This window comes from Rhinoderma darwinii, unplaced genomic scaffold (assembly GCF_050947455.1).
Source record: "Rhinoderma darwinii isolate aRhiDar2 unplaced genomic scaffold, aRhiDar2.hap1 Scaffold_4337, whole genome shotgun sequence".
Taxonomy (NCBI): domain Eukaryota; kingdom Metazoa; phylum Chordata; class Amphibia; order Anura; family Rhinodermatidae; genus Rhinoderma; species Rhinoderma darwinii.
This window is the reverse complement of record NW_027463839.1, coordinates 113,677-121,350: the sequence shown is the minus strand read 5'-3', so window position 1 is coordinate 121,350 and position 7,674 is coordinate 113,677. Positions and strand designations below refer to the sequence as shown.

Genomic DNA, 7,674 nt, shown 5'->3' with positions numbered 1-7,674 from the left:
TTTCCACAGCCTATCATCCCCAGTCCAATGGGAAAGTCGAGAGGATCAACCAGATCATAGAGAATTATCTCCGTCACTTCATTTCCTTACAGCATGATAACTGGGTACAGCTTCTTCCATGGGCCGAGTTCTCGTACAACAACCACACAAGCGAGTCCACCACTTCAACTCCGTTTTACATTGTATACGGTCAACATCCTAGAGTCCCTCTTCCAGTGTCTACTACTTCTCAGGTACCCGCTGCTGACTCTGTATTTGGGGACTTCCCGTAAATCTGGCAACAGACCCAGGTATGAAGCGAAAAGCGGATACAAGAAGAGAGCTGCCGCAGTATCTTCCAGGTACCAAAGTCTGGCTGTCCTCATGGAACATTCGTTTGAGGGTGCCTTCATACAAGTTTGCTCCCAGGTTTCTCGGTCCTTTTGAGATTCGGCAACAGATTAACCCTGTCTCCTATAAACTGCGGCTGCCTCCTACCATCAGAATCCCCAACTCCTTTCATGTGTCCCTCCTGAAACCAGTGGTCCTGAACTGCTACAGCAAGACTTCCTGTTCCACAACTGCTCCCAGCGGTTCTTCTGATGTGTTCGAGGTGAGGGAGATCCTGGACTGCAAGAGGGTAGGAGGAAGGACTTTCTATTTGGTGGACTAGAGAGGGTTTGGTCCTGAGGAGAGGTCCTGGGAGCCGGAGGAGAACCTTGATGCCTCTGCTCTTGTTAAGAAGTTCCTCTCTCGCTCTAGTCCCAAGAAGAGGGGGCGTAAGAGGGGGGGATACTGTAGCGTCCAGGGCCATCGGGTCCACTCACCTGACGCCCGCAGCCATGGATCTGTGAGCGCTGGTTCCCATCTCCTTCCCAGGAGACGCCAGCGCTCACTTCTGGTACGATCTGCTCTGTCCCGTAGGGTGCGCGCGCACGCTCGTGCCCGCTCTTAAAGGGCCAGCGCACGCACATGTAGGAAATCACCATCATCAACACACATGATTTCCTGGACTATAAGAAGGGCCCAACCCATCTGATCCTTGCCTGAGCATTGTTAGTATACCCCAAGTCTGTCTTTCAAATGGTCCCTTACTGTTTCCCGTTCCAGTTGTTCCCGTGCCCTGTTACCCGTTCCTGTATCCCGTACTGTCTTCTTGTTCCTGTGCCTACTAGTTGGAGTCGTGTCTACTGCACCTGTGTCATCCGCCACGTCCTGTGTTAAATACCTCCATCCGTGCCAGAGCTGCGGCCACTGTCTGGACTATCCGGTTACCCTTGTGCGGGACTATGTATTTCTGGGGTTCCCTGTTGTTTGGCCAGCTGCCTCGCTGCTATGGCGGTGCGGCCTGGTGGGTCCACATACCCACAAACCGTGACATCACATAATGCAGTTAGAACACTGCTAATAACTTTTAGTCCCCGCATAACCCCTTTAAGATGCATTGTGTACAAGCAGTGAATCCACCGCACCTGGCCACGTTTTAACCTCCTTATTCTCTCTCCTCCTCTTGTAGGTGTTGGTCCTGAGCCTGGTACTTGGAACCACCATGATTTTCTTAGTGACCCGTATCTACTAATGTCTGGGGACTGGTACGTCATTCTATTTTATCCTAATACTAGATGTATACTGTGATAATACATCACCTGTAGTGTTACTGTCAAATCTTCCCCCTGTACATGGACATAACTATAGCCCTAGTAGCCATAGAAGCTGCTATGGGGCTCTGATGCTGAGGGGGGCACCTTTGGTTGCCAAAACTTCATTAGTTTTTGTAAGGGAAGATCTGCTTTATAGCAGCATAACCCTTCAATGCTGCCTAGCCCCTTCCACGACAACCAACGTGTATATATACGGTGTAGGCCAGGAGGGAAGTATGGAGTGGTGTCACTGACTGAGGTCACTCCATAATTTGCTGGTGTTGGTTGTATGTTACAACTGAAAGTTCACTGCGACGAGCGAAATCGTAGATTACTACGATCCCACTCGTTTAACCCCTTAGATGCTGAGGTCAATAGTAACTGCGGTAACTAAGCCATTAGAAAGATGGGGGTGGCCATCTCTGACAGCCCATTGCCCCCCTGCGATTGCGGGGTGCCGATGGTTGTCATTGCAGCTTGGAGGACTAATGTAGGCCCTCAGGTCTGCCATCTTTGCACCCCTGGCAAGGCTTAATAAGAGCAGGTAAAGAACACGATATACTGCAATACATTAGTATTGCAGTATATCATGCAAGCGATCCAATGATTGCTGGTTTAAGTCCCCTAGAGGGCAAGTAAAGAAAGTAAAATACAGTTAAATTAAGTTTATATATATATATATATATATATATATATATATATATATATATATATTTATATATAAAGTTAAAATATTTAAAGTTTAAAAAAAAGCAATGTAAAAAAAGTAAATTAACATAACTTGTATTGCCACGTCCGTAAAAGTCAGAGATATAACAGTATAACATTATTTAACCCACATGGTGAATGCATTAAAACAAACAAAAAATGTCAAGGGCAGAATCACTGTTTTTTGGTCATCTCATCTCCCACAAACAATGGAATAAAAGATGATCAAAAAGTCTCATGAACCAATAAAAACGACAGCTCGTGCCACAAAAAAACAAGCCCTCACACGGCTGCAGCGACGGAAAGAAAACAAAACGTATGGCTCTCAGATAATGGCGAAACAAAACCGCGCGGTGATCTCCATAAAAACTAAACCCAAAAAACAATGGAGAAATCTGCTTTTTTCCTATTTCACCCCACAAAGAAAGTTCTTTCAGTTTCCCATTTCATTAGTACAATAAATGGTGCCATGAAAAACTACAACTCGTCCTGCAAAAATCAAGCCCTCATATGGATATATCAACAGAAAAATAAAAAAGTTGTGGCTTTTGGAAGGTGAGGAGGAAAGAACAAAAATAAAAAAATTCAAAATGGCTGCGGCAGGAAGTGGTTAAGGTCTGATCCCCACAATTGTATTATGGCTCATTGCAGGAGGTGTATATTTAGGGCTTACTAACGGGATTGTATCTTGGCATTTGAGATCAGAAAAATAAAGTAATGGGGGGCTCATTTTTTACTTTGCTAGAGCACGCCCTATCTATCTGCCTCTCACATATCCGTCTCATTTATATGCGAAGTTCTGCAGCTTTTTCTATCACTATGTAGTTGGCTTTGTGAAATTTTATTTTTGTGCTGATTTGGGTTGAAAGCTAAAATTAAAAAGTTATTTTCAGTCAGTTGGTTTGGTGTAAATGTCTGTCACAATACGGCCCTCATCCAGTGTCATTTGTACATCCAGATAGTGCAGCTTAATGTCGCTGATTGTGACCCCCAGCGATCAGATTTAATCTGTGATGGAACTTGAGAAGTGTTGAATTCCCCTGCAGCGCCACTACAGGAGAAACTAAGCATTACACAGTGAAATCAATAAGAGACTTGTCCTTTCTTAACTTAGAATTCCCCAATAGGGTATTTACAATGGGTTTCTTATACCAGACAACCTCTTTAGGTTATAAAGGATTCTTATTTACTCCAGAACCATCTAGTTTTAGAAAAATAAAGTTACATTTCCACCTCTCCATGGTGGTAATCTGTTACTAAGACTTTTACTTAGATGAATTGTGTGCTACAACATTTACTAAACAATTATAGAGAAACATTTACTAAACAAATATTAGAGATTTTCAGCTGCAATATGTAAATATAAAAAAATGTAATATATATTTATTTATTTATTTGGAGGCTTTCCTGCAGTGATTGGTATAATGCAGAGCAGGGGACCGTTTATGACATACCGTAAGCATTATGACATCACTGCAGGCAGTGATGTCATCAGAACAATGGAGGGTGTGGCATCTATAGCAGTGACATCACAATGGCGTGAAGTTCTAAGTACCCCAAGCGCGGTCACATCAGTGCCATATCTCGAGTTGATGCTGATGCTGAAACTTCACTTGGTTTTTCAAAGAGCGAATTTGTGCTACAAAGCGACTACTACATCATCTGTTCAGAGCACTTAAACACCAGTGCAACTTCTGAACATCGTGGTAGATTCCCTCTTATTTGAGGAATCCCGTTTTTCCATTGTTCCTGAATTTAAACATCAAGCCGCCTGCTACAAGGAACAATGAGTTACCGAGAACTCTTGCAGCTTGCAATAGACGAAAGTTCCCGGATAAATCAAGGTAAGTGGAACTTGTTATATCAGATACATTTAGACTAGTTTCACACAAACGTGTCCGTTTTGCGTCCGCAAAAAATGCACCATTTTTCAGTTGCAAAAAGGGATGATTATTGGCTTTCGGACCAAGGGCGGCAGTATTTCTGAAACAGCGCAGTTTGTGAACTGTTCGCGTGCTGCTGTGGTGACAGTGTATCGTGAGTGGACAAATGGCACCATTGGGAATAACGGACATGGAAACTGCAGAGCACCACGTGCCATGTATTTGAGAGGTGAACGTTGGCTACCAGACGTGTGTCTAATACAACAGTTCAGCGAACCCGACTGCGTATGGGGCTCCGAACCCGACGGATGGTCACTGCTCCTATGTAACAAAGGTGCATCAGAGAAAATGGCTTCAATTTGCACGGCAGTATTGGTCTCAGAGCACCGATGATTGGCAAAGGGTTGTCTTCTCCCATAAATCACGTTTTCTGCTTCATCGAAAGGATGGACTTTACAACCATTGCTGGAAAAAGCTGGCGGCGACGTCAGCGTCTGGGGTATTTTTCCATGGTATTCTCTGGGCCACTCATCTTTATGGAAGGCTCTGAACCGATTTAGATATGAATCCATCGTTACAGATCATATCCACCATACATGCTGATTGTCTTCCCTGGAGCAAATGGAAACTTAAAGCAAGACAATGCGACATGTCACACGACTATAAATGCCCGACAGTGGTTGGAAGAGCACGACCAAGACTTCCAAGTACTTCCCTGGCCCCCTATTTCTCCAGACTTGAACCCAATTGAGCATCTGTGGGACCACGCCAATCGTGTTGTTCGCTTTATGGATCCTCCCCCACGCACCCTCCAGTAAATGTGGGATGTATGGAGTCAGCGAGGCTCCACATATGAGACCACTGACCAGCACCTTATTGAGTCACTCCCAGCCCGTCTACTGCTGTCCGTGCTGCACACGCCGGTTACTCTGGATATTAGTAGTAGTTATAATAATGTGACTCGACTGTGTATATATTCATAGTATCAAAACGGTTGTCCAAGATTAGAAAAACATGGGAGCTTTCCTCTAGAAAGAAGGCCACGCGAGTCCATAGGAAATGTCTGGTATTGATCTTTTTTCACATTTTTTCTGTACATAATTAATATATGTTATACACATTGTTTCACATCTAGGCATTGCTGATGGAAGATTAAGATCTGGACATAGAAGGCGTCAGAGTGTGGAGCAGGATGAAGACCATGACAATGTCCCCGACAGGAGACGAAGACGTGGTCAAGTTCCACCGCGCCGTAGGTTGCAGCAAGAAGGAGCGGACAGAAGCCGGTCCCCATTACGACCTGAGCCAATAGAACAGTCTGAAACGACAAGTGGCCGTCGTATTAATAGTGAGACCGAGCTCAGAATTCCTGGAGAATCCCAGCCTGCGTCTACTCCATCAACTACTCAGGAGAGATCCGAAAGGCTGGAGGAACCAACACAAGACCCCAGCACCAGTGAGCCGCTACCAAACCTGCAGCCGTCCAGAGAAGGAAGCAGATCTCCTCAGCAAACATCTAACAGGCTGGTGGAGCCAACACCAAGCACCAGTCAGCTGCTTCCCAACCAACAGTCGACAACAGAGACCACAGACAGCAGACCTGTGCAGAGAAGACAACGTCGGCGAGGCAGGAGAGGCAGGCAGATTGATAGACTCCCATCTCGAACCTTTACTGAAAACGAAGACATCCAGTCCTGCACTATATGCCTAGAGGACTATGAGATTGGAGAGCAAGTCACCGTTCTGCCATGTTCTCACATATTCCATCTGCCTTGTATTGCACATTGGATCCCGACAAATCCATGCTGTCCCTTGTGCCGCGTCCATGCCTTTCAAAGAAAGAGGAGGAGATAAGTACCAACAGCTGTGGTACAGAAGAAACACCAGCAGTACAGGTATGATCACTGACATCTATAGTATTTTTGTGAAATCATGGCTGGAGCTTCGGCACCAGTATATTGCTGAGTGATTATCGTCTGGTCTGATTATTTTTTGTTTTGTCTACAGTACCACCTAGTCTTCTTCATCATCTTCACCTTGGACGCCAGAATCTCAATCTGCACAGAGACCTAATAATAAAAGATCCCTGATGCCGTTTCCCAGAATCCATTTATGTGATACTGGAATTTCCCTTCGGGGATTAATAAAGTTATCTTATCTTATTTTATGCCTGGGACTCCCTTCTATCTTGGATATTTCATATTCCATCTCGGTTGGATTGGCGTTTCGACTACTACTACATTTTGGCCTAAGACTTACATTACGCCTTAAAACTGGTGAGAATGGTGGCGTTCCCATGTTTACATAGGAGCAATGTAGGCCCCAAGATTACAATATTTAGGGTGATTGATATATATTGTAAAAATAAAAAGCACAGAAAAATTACTCTTTTTTTAGGGTATGTTCACAAAAGAAGTGCAAGTCACTTCTTGGGCCACTTTTGGAGCCGTTTTTCCTAGACAATATTGAAAACAGCTCCAAAAACGGCCGTAAATAAACGCTGAAAACCTTGAAAACAGCTCTGTATTTTCAGATATTTTTGAGTTTGCGTGTGAACATACCCTAATTTCCATCAATGTACAAATGAATAGAAATGAATTACTAACATATACACCATCCAGACATAACATTAAAACCACCTGCCTTGTGTAGTCCTCCTCGTGCTGCCATAATAGCTCTGACCCGTTGGGACATGGATTTCAGAAGATCTTTAAAAGTGTCCTGTGGTATCTGGCACCAAGACGTTAGCAGATCCTTTAACCCCTTCCTGCTCCTTGACGTTCTATTCCATCATGTTATGGCAACAGGAGGCCTAACAATGGCCTCCGGGTTTGTCATCTACGGAAGCCTAGTTTGTCCTGCCTTAGGTTTGCTGTCAGTGAGTAACTGACAGCACTTTTACACTGCACTACGCATGTAGTGCAGTGTATTAGAATAGCGATCAGGGATTCCTGACTTCAAGTCACCTAGATAGACAAAAAAAAAACAGTTGTATAAAAAACCTTTTTTCAATATTAAGTCCTTTATTTAAAAAAACAAATTGTTAATTAATAACTATTTTGTGTGGTATAACCATCTGCCTTACACCACATTTTCTGTAATTTTTTCTGTTTTTCACTGAATGTATCAACCAAATTTTACCACTAACATAAAGTTCAATGTGTCACCAGAAAACAGTCTCAGAATCACTTGGATAAATAAAGGCATTCCAAAGTTATTACCACATAAAGTGACACATGTCAGATTAGACAAATGGGCTCTGAGCCTTAAAGGGAATGTGTTGCCAGCAAAACATGTATTTTTTTTTTTTAGATAAACAATTAGTGCATAGGTGATTAAACATTGTTCTAATTTTTTTTATTTTTTTCACGAGTCAGGAAATATTATAAATTAGATTCTAATTTATAATATTTCCCATTGCTGGTCACTAAATGGAGCCATTCCCAAAATTGCAGCATTGCATG

The 7,674-nt window shown here is 43.4% G+C and overlaps 1 long non-coding RNA gene across 1 annotated transcript; it reads left to right on the top strand.

The window, feature by feature from the left end:
* Positions 1–1,493: 1,493 nt before the first annotated feature.
* Positions 1,494–6,307, top strand: LOC142712971 (uncharacterized). Its single transcript, XR_012870146.1, has 3 exons — positions 1,494–1,571; positions 5,346–6,105; positions 6,218–6,307. It is a non-coding gene; the product is annotated as an uncharacterized LOC142712971 (long non-coding RNA).
* The last annotated feature ends 1,367 nt before the right edge of the window (positions 6,308–7,674 follow it).